Source organism: Ruditapes philippinarum, unplaced genomic scaffold (genome assembly GCF_026571515.1).
Source record: "Ruditapes philippinarum isolate M1 unplaced genomic scaffold, ASM2657151v2 ctg1302_1_1_1_1, whole genome shotgun sequence".
In the NCBI taxonomy this organism is placed as follows: Eukaryota; Metazoa; Mollusca; class Bivalvia; order Venerida; family Veneridae; genus Ruditapes; species Ruditapes philippinarum.
The window spans coordinates 1-14,705 of record NW_026860081.1 but is presented as its reverse complement, the minus strand read 5'-3'; the positions used below and the strand labels follow the sequence as shown (position 1 = coordinate 14,705).

General features: G+C 32.3%; 1 protein-coding gene across 1 annotated transcript in view; it reads right to left on the bottom strand.

The window, feature by feature from the left end:
- The window catches only part of LOC132758784 (CLIP-associating protein 1-like), a 140,320-nt gene extending 130,067 nt beyond the window's left edge, over window positions 1-10,253 (bottom strand). The window contains exon 1 of the mRNA XM_060750481.1: window positions 10,177-10,253. The gene's annotated coding sequence lies outside the window, so the exon portion shown is untranslated. The remainder of the gene's footprint in view (window positions 1-10,176) is intronic.
- Window positions 10,254-14,705: the final 4,452 nt, after the last annotated feature.

The window sequence follows — 14,705 nt, the reverse complement described above, 5'->3', positions numbered from 1 at the left end:
GGCCGGGGCCAATTTTGACCCCAGGGCTTTTATTTGAACAAACTTGGTAGACACTCACTAGAAGATGTTTCATTCCAAATATCTAAGCTCTAGCTCTTATGGTTTTTTAAAAGATGATTTTTAAAGTTTTTTCTTTTGGTTGCCATGGCAACCAGAGTTCTGCATGGAATTAAATTCTTTGAACAATTTTTAAAGGTGACCACCAAAGGAAAATTCCTGTTAAGTTTGGATGAAATTGGCTCAGTGGTTTATGAGGAGATGTCATTTAAAGCAAAAGTTTACGGACGGACGGACGCCGGACGAAAAGCGATCACAAAAGCTCACCCTGTCACTTTGTGACAGGTGAGCTAAAAATAAATTCACCTTTAATTTAAGAGTTTTTGTGAGCCAATGTAAATTTAATTTACAAGTTATAAATATTAAAACTACTTTGTAATAAACTAACTACCATTGGAAATTGACCCAATAGTAGTTGTTTTTTTTGACAATACCGTTCTTATCCAATTATGAAAAACATGTGCGCTGCATCCAACAAATAAGAAATCCTTATACAATTTTTAAAGTTTAGCAAACAACCAGTTTGAAATTTTCTATGCCAGAGACAAAATTTTTATTACAAATGTATTAATATATTTAGTCTATAAAAATGATTTAATAATGTTTAAGTTTATTTCTTTTTGTATTTTCAGAAGAAAAAAACTACTGATCATCAGACGCTGAAAATAAAACTAATCTAGTGTAATTCCATTAGCTAATTGATATAGTTTTCATGACATTCAATAAAATTTTCTTTTAAAAACACAAGTTTGCACATTAATTATTGTTTTAGATTATTTATTTTAGTATTCCATATGGCAAGCCTCAACAGTAGGTATCGGCCAGTGTTGCATCTAGGCTGCGCGATTACTTGATTTGCGCATATTTTTTCCAGATCGCACATTTTAATGATGTTAATCAATGCGGGCCAAGGTGCACAGCTGACAATCTTTTTAACTTAAATCAGTTAATCTTCATCGTATCTTGAATGCCTCTGCCATGTTTATTTTCACTCCCCGTAATGACTAAATAGCATGAAACAGCTGGGTCTGGTATCGACTGTTTGAACTGCGCACTTAATACTAGTATTTGTCAATATTTTACTTTTCCATTTCTGCTGTTGAGCAAAAATTGCCAAATCGTGAAATAAATTAATTCTTCTGTGTATGTCATATTGTAAGGTAAATGCATGTCCCCCCACCTCCTCCATTTTTTTCATATCCCCAACATTTTTCAGTTGAGTGGGGGGACTCACTCATTGCTCAGGGAAAAGAGTCAACTCGGCCCTATACCAACTCGGCCCACTTTACAAAATATATATAGCGTATTAACATTGCTTTGCATGTTGTTACGGTAAATGAATAATAAGAAATATCTTATTATTATATAGTTATACATTGTACTTCTGCCGAAATAAAGTATATTTAGAAAAAAATTGTTATTTATTTGTCTTATATCAATAAACTCTCTCTGTTGAACCACGTAAATAACCGAGGTATATCGAGTGAAAAGCAAGAGTTGTTATCCTTAGTTTCCCTTAGCTTGCATAAGAATGCAAATTTAGCCGTATTTAAATCGCTAGTTTGGGGCGATTAAATGTAATGTCAGATTTTAAAATTTGTTACACCAATTTAAAGCTGGTGATCTTAGCTTCCTCTCAGTATATATTTCAACACATTGTTTGACACTGAATGTATTTAAATTTACGGTTAAACCTACCACGAGTCAGAAATATACTGAGATACGCAATCGGTAATTTTTACTCGCAGTTCTACTGATAAGAAAAGCCTGTCTGCAGCTTGTATTGAAACTGTCAATCCGTGTTTTATAAATAATTTCATAATAACAATAAAAAGTGATAACACAAACCTTAATATTAATAATTAAAAAGAGGGCCGAGTTGACCCGTGCCGAGTTGGAATAGGGCCAAGCTGACTCGGGGGCCGAGTACGTTTTAGGGCCGAGCTGACCCGGATTCATTGCTCAGTACTGGTTGGTTCCAGGAACGGATTCCAAAATGTAAGCTTATCAGCTTATAGCTTCCTACACAATCTAACTAAAATAAATTCTGTATAAACCAACACTAGTTGGAAAGTGGTCTGTGTGTCATGTATGGCAGAAATACCGGCCTTATGCCATGGCTTGCCACTGCCTTATGATTTTACCCTATATAATTTCTTCAATATTTATATTTCTCTACAAAATCACTAAAGATTACAGCGTTATGATAAGTATTTTGCTGCGAGCAGATTGTAAGAGTGGTCCCGATAATCTGATAAATTATTAACCAGTGATGGATGCAGGGGTTAGGGTCTTTGTTAGTCCTATAAATATGACCTCGCTTTGAGATATTTTTTCTTCTGGGCAAAGCAACGTCATATCGAAATTGCTCAAAAACCCATAGCATGTTCCGCCAGAAAATCGGGCGGAACGAAAAACAATGAAGACAGCGTGTATTTGCATAAGTTTTGACCTATTCAGGGCTAGCACTGGCAATTTTTTACTTTGAGCCAATTCCTCGCGGCGAAAATTGCCTGCCTGTATTTTATTTTCAAATCAGGCAATGGTACGGCATGGGATATTTAGAAAAGCATTAACTATTATCCAACTTAATTTTGGTAGCTACATTTTTATTACATTAACAAATCTTACATATATGAGTATAATTTACAGTCGGTAATCATAATTTTAAGCTTAGAGGTCAGTAACTATAACATTTGCCAAAAGTTACATGTAGGCAGCAAGGTTCCCTTAAAATCTTAAGTCTGTGGCTTCATAGTGACATAAGTTCAATCTTTTTTTTTTTCAGGAATACTCTGTATATCAAAAAAATTCCTTCTCAGTTTTATATTTTTGAATATTTTCATAATTAAGTCAGATTTCAGGGCCAAAATACCCTTCTTTGTAGTGGCCAAATAAAGGCTACTTCCCCAACCAAACTAGCCTCTTTTTTCCCCAGTTTGGTCCTCAAAATCCCTAAGTCTTTTGAAATTTCCCATAGAATTTAGAACAAAATTAAATGATGGTGTTGAATTTAGGTCTTTTACCAGGGCTAGCACTGGCAATTTTTTACTTTGAGCCAATTCCTCGCGGCAAAAATTGCCTGCCTGTATTTTATTTTCAAATCAGGCAATGGTACGGCATGGGATATTTAGAAAAGCATTAACTATTATCCAACTTAATTTTGGTAGCTACATTTTTATTACATTAACAAATCTTACATATATGAGTATAATTTACAGTCGGTAATCATAATTTTAAGCTTAGAGGTCAGTAACTATAACATTTGCCAAAAGTTACATGTAGGCAGCAAGGTTCCCTTAAAATCTTAAGTCTGTGGCATCATAGTGACATAAGTTCAATCTTTTTTCTTTTTCAGGAATACTCTGTATATCAAAAAAATTCCTTCTCAGTTTTATATTTTTGAATATTTTCATAATTAAGTCAGATTTCAGGGCCAAAATACCCTTCTTTGTAGTGGCCCAATAAAGGCTACTTCCCCAACCAAACTAGCCTCTTTTTTCCCCAGTTTGGTCCTCAAAATCCCCAAGTCTTTTGAAATTTCCCATAGAATTTAGAACAAAATTAAATGATGGTGTTGAATTTAGGTCTTTTACTGCCTTATTAGTATTTCCCACTGCTTTTTTGCTGTCCTATTTTGAAGAACATTCCCACTGCTTCTTGTTTTTCTATTTTGAAAAATTGTTAAAATTTTGTGTTTAATTTGAGACCCCTTAGTGTTCTGGCCCTGGATTTTATTGGCAATAACACCCCCTCCCACCACAACCAAAAAAAAATCAACAAGAATAACTGCAACTCGTAATTCCTTCGATCTGTTTATCAACAACAATAAAATTTACTGGTCAAGTTGCCATTTCATACCCAAAATGCTGATTTGATTAGCGATAATCTTGAGATGCCGCTAGTTATTGTTTCATATTGAATATTAAGACCAATTATCCAGTGCATATTCAACAATCTGCCACAGGTATTTTTCACACCAATTAGTGTCGTATTTATCAGATGATAAACATGTAAACATACCCTGAGGTCAGTGTATTAGACTGTGTTACTGTTCATATCAATATTTCTTCGGAACGGAAGTTACAAATATAAACCAGTCAAAGACCCACAAAAAGTAGACTGTGTCGCTGTGTTTTGAGATAAGAAGTGATAAAACGGAAGTTGTAGATGGAAAACCAGATGTGTACTTTTCCATTCTTAAAATAGAAAATGCTAAATTTAGACTGGAGATTCCAAAAGTCATACTTTTCGTAAGTTTGAGCCAATCGTAATTTTCTTGAGCCAATTTAATTATTTTGGAGCCAATTTGCTCATTGGCTCCTGCCAGCGCGAGCCCTGTTTACTGCCTTATTAGTATTTCCCACTGCTTTTTTGCTGTCCTATTTTGAAGAACATTCCCACTGCTTCTTGCTTTTCTATTTTGAAAAATTGTTAAAATTTTGTGTTTAATTTGAGACCCCTTAGTGTTCTGGCCCTGGATTTTATTGGCAATAACACCCCCTCCCACCACAACCAAAAAAAAAATCAACAAGAATAACTGCAACTCGTAATTCCTTCGATCTGTTTATCAACAACAATAAAATTTACTGGTCAAGTTGCCATTTCATACCCAAAATGCTGATTTGATTAGCGATAATCTTGAGATGCCGCTAGTTATTGTTTCATATTGAATATTAAGACCAATTATCCAGTGCATATTCAACAATCTGCCACAGGTATTTTTCACACCAATTAGTGTCGTATTTATCAGATGATAAACATGTAAACATACCCTGAGGTCAGTGTATTAGACTGTGTTACTGTTCATATCAATATTTCGTTCGGAACGGAAGTTACAAATATAAACCAGTCAAAGACCCACAAAAAGTAGACTGTGTCGCTGTGTTTTGAGATAAGAAGTGATAAAACGGAAGTTGTTGATGGAAAACCAGATGTGTACTTTTCCATTCTTAAAATAGAAAATGCTAAATTTAGACTGGAGATTCCAAAAGTCATACTTTTCGTAAGTTTGAGCCAATCGTAATTTTCTTGAGCCAATTTAATTATTTTGGAGCCAATTTGCTCATTGGCTCCTGCCAGCGCGAGCCCTGCTATTTATGAACAATCTAACGGAATATTTTTTTAACGAAATAATTGCCCATGCACCGCCAGTGTGTTCGAATATATTTTTCCGTTCAAAAATTTGGAATCAATCTGTAAAGCACCTTGCTTAACCAGTATGGCTGATAGACAAAAATAGATTGATGTTTATATTTCATTTTAAATTGATAAGTACATTGTCTGAGAGTTTTTGTGTATGATTGAGCATGAAATTGAAAGAAAAGAAGATAAGCTTTTGAATAAAGCTTGAAAGGCAAAACAATAGACATTTTTTGAATTTCTTATGATGCTATGCGTTTTTGAGCAATAACTATTAGACGTCAGGCTTGACCGACATAAACTATAACAAGCCTGTAACGTCTAATATATTGGACTAGGGTCTGGGTCTAAACATCATGGACATAAGTCAAAATTTGGCGATAACCAATAAAGATCATTAATTATAATGAATTTAAAAGGACACTTATAACGATCATGCATCTTAAAGAATCTTCTAATGGCAGTTGTCTTCAATTTCTTAAAAATAATCATAACAACCACCTGTTGTGTTGACCTGTCAAATGTTTACAAATGAACGGGTATTTCCTAAAAGTTACAGGATTCACATCACATAACATTGTTCAAATGGATTTATTTTAGACTGGTCAATATTGCAATGAATGATATTTTGTGTGTGACAAATGTTTTACAGTGCAAAGTCCGTCATTTTGCCGGCTCGCCACGGCGAGCCGGTATTACGGTAGGATTTTACTGAGAAACAACCTAAAACTCCGAAGACATCCAAAAATTTAATCGAAGCTTGGCTTCCAGCTTTCTACAAAATTTATCTATCAGGACTAGGATCCAAAATTATTTAGCCAATCAAATTTAATCTTACATATCGTCAAAAAACCTTCAATTTTCACGCCATTTTTAAAAATCAGCAAGTATTGTTTTGAGCGCAAAGATATAATGATGATTAAAATGTTTGTCTTTATGAATTCTTTTTAATAAGTCATATTTACACTGACTTCTGATTTAGTGATTTCACCTGTTTTCTCTGTAGTAAGTTTTCGTTTGGTTAATTAACATAAGTGTACATCTGGTTCTGTGCATTTTTTATTTTTTCCGGTCATTTTATCCTTTCCGGTATTTAGTGTATGTATTTACTAGCCGGGATCCGGGACGCCCGGGATCCGGGATCGTATAAGATATGGAGGAAAAACCTAATGAACTATATTTGTGTTGATTGTTGTCGTAATGAAAGGCCATTAAACGTTAATTTTTTTATTGTATATAATGAACGTTAAATTAATTTAACTTAAAATATAGATATATTTAGAGCTATTTATTAACAAACTTAAAATGCGGAAATCACAATACTTATAATTATATGCCTAATTAATTGGAAAAATCAAAGACTATCCTCTTGAATTGGCCAAATCCCGGGATCCCTATATGTTTTAAAACGATCCCAGCTTTTCTGAAAACTATATACTTGAACTGGCCAATCCGTGAGATCTATTTACATTTTAATACGATCCCGGCTTTTCTGAAAACTATATTCTTGAACTGGTCAATTCCCGGATCCCTATATGTTTTAATAGGATCCCGGCTTATCTGAAAAACATCTTCTTAGACTGGTCAATTTCCGGGATCCCTATATTTTTTTGTATAGGATCCCGGCTTTTCTGGCTGAATTGATTGACAACTTGTGTTACTTTAGGACTTGTGCCTCATATTCCAATACTAAATAAAATACATGTATTACAACTTAATTTTGTATAAAGAGACATCTTTATGAAATCTACCTATCTAACATTTTGTGGTCAAGGTCAACAGGCCATATAGTAAATGTACATAGACATAGGTTCTTCATTCTATCTGTTTACATGCACCTTCATATATACTCATACTCATCTTGGTTAAACTGAGAGAACTTTATATGTCACTTTCAGTCAATGAGTTTAAGATTTTGAATTTACTGGCCCGAATTCCAGTTTTGAATTTATTCTACTAAATAATTAACAAAATTTTCTTAAATTTACACTGGCCTGAACTTATATGGGTAAAGTCAAAAATAATGAGGCAAAACTTTGAAAATAGGGTCAAAATTGAAATTTCATATTTCTACTTATTTTTCACCTAAAACCATGTGATATTGATTGATGTTTAATGCCGAGTAATTGGATTTTATCTAACACAACACAAATTGTATAAATCAACATTTTATTTCAACTTATTAACAAAAATTAACAAAACCAATGCTTTATAAAATTGTGTCACTATACTTCCCAATGTTAATTAAATCATGTGTGTTGTTATATTTGTTGTAACAGTAGTGATGTACGGATAAAAAATATACCATTTTTTTACCAGTAGTTTTACAACAGAAAAAAAAATGCTATTGTTTTGTTACTAAAGTCTGATTTTCTTTAATGTAAGAACATCAAGTTTTTCTAAAGTTGGAGAAAATTGGGCAGAGAAATAAAAAAGTAGTTGTTAGTATGTATTAATAATTACTTTGATGTAAAATTAAGTTTCCAAATATTTCATCCTCTCAAAAAAAAATAATAAGCAGTCAAATTTAACTTGTATTTTATAAAAAAAGCGTTACACTCCTGACATGACTAGCATAACTTGTTTAAATGATAATAGTTCTTTACAGAAACATTGGAGGTAAAAATAACATATATGTACAGAACACCACTGATGTTTGAAAACATACTGATAGGTTATTACATTTGAGAATTATTCTTAGAGCAAAGATATGTATGAAGTTACACTTAAAACCGAAAACAAGTTTCTAACATGTAAACAATTAGCAAATAATGGAAATAAAGGTTATAAATATTAATTAAGCTTCTGTTCCTAACCAATAGGAAAATATCAAAATGACCATGAAGAATCTATTTCACAAAAAAATGCACAATTTCACTTTAACATTTGAGTGTTACACTCCTGACACATTCAGGCAAGAGACTTAATATCTTAAAATATTGATTTAAAATATTTTTTAATGAAATACTTAAGACAAGTATAAGTTTTCTATGTTAATTGTTCCTTTTTGTTTATCTTGCATTGAATTACTTTGCTTCTCAACTGAGTGTGACTTTGTTGAGTCATCCCAAGGGCATGTAACTGATCACTGCTGGCCCAAAAGAAACAATTGCAGTCATCAGGAGAAGTACCTGGAATCTTCCAACCCTTTCTGCGAATTTTATTTTCAAACTCGCTTAGAGTTTCATTTTTATGCTCTGTTGAGTAGTTATATATATAAGACTGTCTGTAAGCATACCTCTCAGGTTAGTCTCTCTCTCACAATTGTTAGTATTACTAGCTACTACTTTATTAAGGTTAGGTATTAAGCAAAAGCAGAGCAAAAATGCAGTGTTTTGGCAGAATTAAAATGGTTAGTATTTTAAAAGACTAAGGACTACAATAACTGAAAATTGAATATGCAGGAACTGCATTCAAACAATGTGATAACAAAAATGATTGCAGAATTAACAGTAATTATCATAGATGAAAAAAAAATTACTGTATGTCTTTATTGTTATTGACTTGGTTACTGTTTAGAAATAATATCAAATCTCATCATACTAATTGGCATATATATTTGTTTACATAAGTTTTATAGTGTTTTTTTTTATATCTACTTCAATTGTTTATTAGTCTGCTGAAAATAAAACAAAGTTAACTACAATTGCCGAAAAAGAAAAAAATGTCAGGAGTGTAACACTTTTCACTATTCTCACATACTGTATTTTACTTATATTGCATACTTAATCTTCAATAATTGTATATAAATGCTTTGTTCTGCAAAGAGTATATACATGATTTTAATTTCTCAGTAATTTCTTTAGTGTATTATCATTAAATTTCAATGATTATACTTGTCAATAGTAGACATTTAGGAAATTTTGATGTTATTTAAGTAAATATACTAAAAACAGAACTTAAGCATTGTGGTTTCTTAAAAAAAAACAAAAAAACAAATACTTAATTACTTTTCCTTATGAATAGTGGCAAGAATCATATTTAGATACGAAATTTATATGGTATATTCATGAAATCGTTACAAGGTTAAAAGATGGCAAAAATAGTGTTACACTCCTGACATCACTGATGATCATGTACAGAAAGTGCTTGATTTAGTTAACTTGAACTTATGTCACTGCTGACATCACTTGGACTCATGTTTTTGAAAAAGAAAGAATATATTAATATAACACCTTATATGCAATAAGGAAATCAGTAAAAGTACAAGATGTTACACTCCTGACACTGAGCACTGTCATTATTTTGAATCGAAACCGAGTCAATAACATTTATAGCATAGAAAAAAGAGAATTTATATTCTTAACTATATACAATGGTCAAAATGTTAGAAGCAAGGAAAAGCTCTTAATAACAAAGATATAAGCAGAAACTTTACTGTTAGTACAAACCATGCTTTTTTTTAAAGTACATTTTATTTTACAACAACTGACTTTAGTGACTGGATAACCAAGTGGGATACCTACATTTTACAAAAAAAAATAGGAAAAAGCAATTGCGAGAGAATAAGATAAATAACATAAGTGACAAAAATTGTCATTTAAGAAACTGTTTTTCTGTATCAGGAATAGAGAATCATCATTTGTGTAAAATGTCACACTAAAAGTGTTACACTCCTGACATTTTAGGGTAATTTTTTTCTTGTATCTTTTTCTCTTGTAGCGTGATGTCCCTGAAACTTGGCATATTTTACAACACTGATAGATGCTATTTTTAGCACTTATAACAATATACACAACTATTGAAATATTAATCTTGGTAGCCTTTAAATGTTTGGCCTCATTATTTTTGACTTTACCCATATACACTGGCCATCGGGCACCGGGCCAGTGTTGACTTCACTTTTATTTTGATGTTCGCTGAAGTCTCTTCAGCTAACAGAACTGTCATTTTTACATTTAAACACACCACTTGAAAAAAAATTACGAAGCGAGTCGCTACTAGCTTTTTTAAAAGCTAACCTTGTAAGCAGCCTACCATAATTTTGACAGTGTCGGCCATGATGAATTTCAAATACGTGACGTCACCTTTGAGAACGAGATTTGTAGTATCTAAAACCCGTGTACCGAAATCAGGAATTACGTCTTTCTTTTTTAGCGCAGACAAGTAAGACCCTTCACATTATGACCCAAAAAGGGTTAGATCTGTATTTAATTCACATATAAGCATGTGATCTACATGTTATAATAGTGAAACATGTAATTTCTGAATAAATGTTCCATGAAAAAAGTGTAAAAATTATTTACGAAATTCGAAAACCTAGCTAAACGCCGTTTTCCGGTACTTTCTGTACATAGCTCTGGGGAATTCACCTAAGTGTAATCATTTCTATGTTTTTGGCCTTTTTTGAATTAAAGTGAAATAAAACAGTTATTTCTTTGTAAGAAAATAATTAAATATCATTGTATAAATAATTCCATACAAAAAATAAAGTTAATACACAAGTTTACGCAGAAAATATCTTTATTTATTATGGAAGATGTCACTACGACTGTTAATTTTATTGATATTTATTATAAACAATTAACTTTCTGAAAAAAAAATTTCAATAGATATTAAAGGAATATTGATAATTTTCAAACACATCAATTGTTTTCACCTTAAACGGTAAAATAATGATAGAAAAATAGAAACAGCATTAAAGTCTGACTGGCAAAAATTATATGATTTTATTCTGGAATGCTCTAGTTTTTAAACGGAGCATTTCAATGTTATATATAAAGTTCTTTGAACAAACGGTTGAGTGGAGATAGATCTAGGAATGCTCTAAACTTAACCTTTTTGCGGAATATTTAATGCTCTTTCTCACCTTATATAGTCTATTGAAAATGCATAAAGAGGAGCATGTGCTTACAAAATTTGAACAAAAATTAAACAACTTTAAATTTACTTTACCTTCAAACAGGGACATAAAATCGTATGTCCCAGTTTAAATTTAAAATGCTCAAACATGGCGTCAAACCATTGATACAAATAAAACAAAACAACAACAACAATAATAATAACAACAACAACAACAACAACAATAATAACAAAAATGAGAAGAAGAAGAAGAATACATTTTCAATCACATTTATATCACATTTCTGCTTCCTAGTACAAAAATGTTCTTTAATTATTTAATTATTGCGCTGCGGGCGCGGAGCTATTTGTGTTTACTTTTTTTGTCCATGGACCCGATTTTTATCAATAAATCCCTGATTTACAGCTAAAAATAAGTTCGGAAGCACGATTTCCTTTCGATTTCTATTATGTAAAAAAAAATCTGGAAACAAAGTGATCCCTCGGAAGCATTAATTACACCAAATTTACAAGATAATTGCAGACTCGGTTTGATTGAGTCTGTACATGGGGGATAATGAATAAGTGCAACATCCCTCACGCCCACTAGTACCGGCTTGAGCGGTACTCAGTTCTCAACACTTAATAGTGCTGGCATCAATGATCCCGAAGGACCAGAAAAATACAACAACACTGAAGTGAAGTACGGGGCAACTTTTTACAGCTGCCACACAGCACTTAATTGACACCTGCTGTTATGAAGTATAAAAATCTAGAACAAAGTGAACCCTCGGAAGCATTAATCACAACAAAATTACAAGAGAATTGCAGACTCGGTTTGATTGAGTCTGTACATGAGGGATAATGAATACGAGCAACATCCCTCACGCCCACTAGCACCGGCTTGAGCGGTACTCAATTCTCTACACTTAATAGTGCTGGCATCAATGATTCCGAAGGACCAGAAAAATATAACACCACTGAAGTGAAGTACGGGGCAACTTTTTACAGCTGCCACACAGCACTTGACACCTGCTGTTATGAAGTATAAAAATCTAGAACAAAGTGAACCCTCGGAAGCATTAATCACAACAAAATTACAAGAGAATTGCAGACTCGGTTTGATTGAGTCTGTATACATGAGGGATAAATTCATATATTGGTTCTCCCTTCAGTGATTTGCAGCATGTCATATTAATGAATGAGGACGGGAACAAAGCTGTAAATAGATATGACCTTAACATTGAGAAAGTCCGAAACTCTATTTATAGAAGTAGTTTAATTAAGCGCTATGATAATAGAACGAACTGGAGAGTTTTGCAGAATGAAATGCAAACATATTCAACCATAAATTGCACCCTTTATAACTTATCGAAAAAAATAAAGTAATTTAATAGCTCCCCTGATTATTTAATTAGACCCTGGTGTCCCGAATTTTTGCTATTAGAAGTTGATTCCATTTTGTTTAAAGGCAATCGGTTTTATGGTGGTTTGAGTGGAAAGTTGATTTGCCAAATACTGCGACATGTATTTTAACAACAGAAACTTTCGTCAAGGTGTTATATGGGTTTATTGATAGGAATGTAAACACACTGTTGGGTCAGACGAGGATTTTGAAGCAATTCAACAAAATAGTAGATTCATCTTCCAATATATCAATTAACAATAGCTCTTTATTTATAACCTATGTCAAGTAGCTTTTATATCTTTGACTCGCATGAACATGATGTTAGTGAATTTCCTCATACCCTATGATACCTGTCCAAAAGACAGGTAACAGTCTTCCACTGATAAATAATGTTTCAATATATCAACATGCCATGCAAATTTATTCATGATTTTAAATGTACCATTATTTTTGTTAACGCGTATAACAAAAAAATCCTGAATTTGGTCTTTTTGAAATTCATCCCATTTTTTTTCATTCCAATGTGTGTTCTTCTTTCAGTATTTATCTGAGACTTAATTAAAATATAGCTACTGTATCTTAAGTCCAGGCATCGAAAGAAACCATTTTTCTTAATTTGATAGAAAAAATGCCTGTTATATATTAGTCTCCTTTGCTACTATTTTCATATGCTGTTCGTATTTGTTACAATTATAATAAAAAAACAGACTTTGTTCAATTTGACTACTGTTTTGTATGTTCCAAAGAAAATACATTTAATATTTTTATTTTTAGCAAGCCGACAAAAGTACATGATGAACAATGTATTTCGTCCGCCCATTCATCTATGATATACATGTACAATTCTGGTAAAATCCAATTAACCATTGAAAAGTTTAAAAGAATATCTGGTCATCAGATGTCTACTAGTTCATCGTCACTTGCTGCATTTCTTGCTTGGACGCCATTTGATGCTTTGCATCAATGCCTTTCTTCTTTAACACGGTATATCATTTGGCGCGAAACATGTAACGGACATGTTGAAAAATAAAGTCGCTTTGGCTTATTTACATGTGGATTTTAATATTTACTACAATGATTAGTTGTTGATATTTGTAGAAAGTGAGTAGCTAGCATTATAGGTGAAAAAGAAAGTGTACATGCTTTGATATTTTTCATCATCTAATATGACTGACTACAGTACTGTCATGTCAACTTACATTTACAAGTCTTGTTTTTATTGGAATTACTTTCCTTACCAGGTAGGCATCAGTGAAAGCATTTTTTTTAAATTTAATATCTGGTCCCTCTGTCATGGACAGTGCATACGATAAGTATATTTATGCAAATTTAAATGATTTACAAAAAATCCGGAATAATGTACGCTACTCCTTAATCTGACTGGTGCGCAGAAATGATTTGGTAAGGTATCTGTAATGAGCGCATTATTTTTGCGCGGAGCTTCTCGCAGCAACATTTGTACTTGTTAAAGTACATTGATTTGTTGGAAAATCCTGTGCGCTATTTCCCCTTAATATATAGACTATTGAAAAAGTACATATACAGCAGCATATGCTTACAAAAAATTGAACAGAAAAAGCCACAAAAAACACCTTTTCTCTTTCTCCAGATTAAAAACAAAAACATACAAAACCATGGAAACAAATAAAAAAAAACACAAATTATTTACATTCCCACGAACATAATGTTGTTTTGTTGTGTAATTATTTTCAACCTTTTCTCTGAAATATAGTTCCGAACATAAGAAACACTAGAAGAACTCACACGACGATATGTTAAGCAAATCGTATGACTAACCGAGGTTTAGGACAGGAACGGAAGCTCAACAAGAATCGTGGCTCCAATTAACAAAAAATTCGTATTCTATATCCATTTATGCCAGTTTAAGCTTGTTGTTGTGTTAATGTCCGCAAAAAGAACAAAACAAAAACAGAAAGTTTTCTCAGTTTTTCTATTCAAAATTAATTCAAATACATGTAAAGCACAATGCATTTAATATGAAGATCGCATCACAACATAGAATCTTGCATACTCTGTTTTGCATTAATAATAAATTTATACAACTTTAATCACATGTCCTCTATTTTGTAATTATTCTACAAGGTGATTGCATTTGTTTATCTGTGTTACATTCATGTAAAGCTTCATATGTTGGAAGGATTGTGTACATGTTAAACCATTAAAAGCATACGTTTGTAAATGATTAAAAACTGATGATGATGATGAATCAGACTGGTTTATTTATACTTAAATCAGATTTATTTAACAAAGAAACGAATAATTTATTTGGATAAAAACTGGATCCTCCATTCAGCAT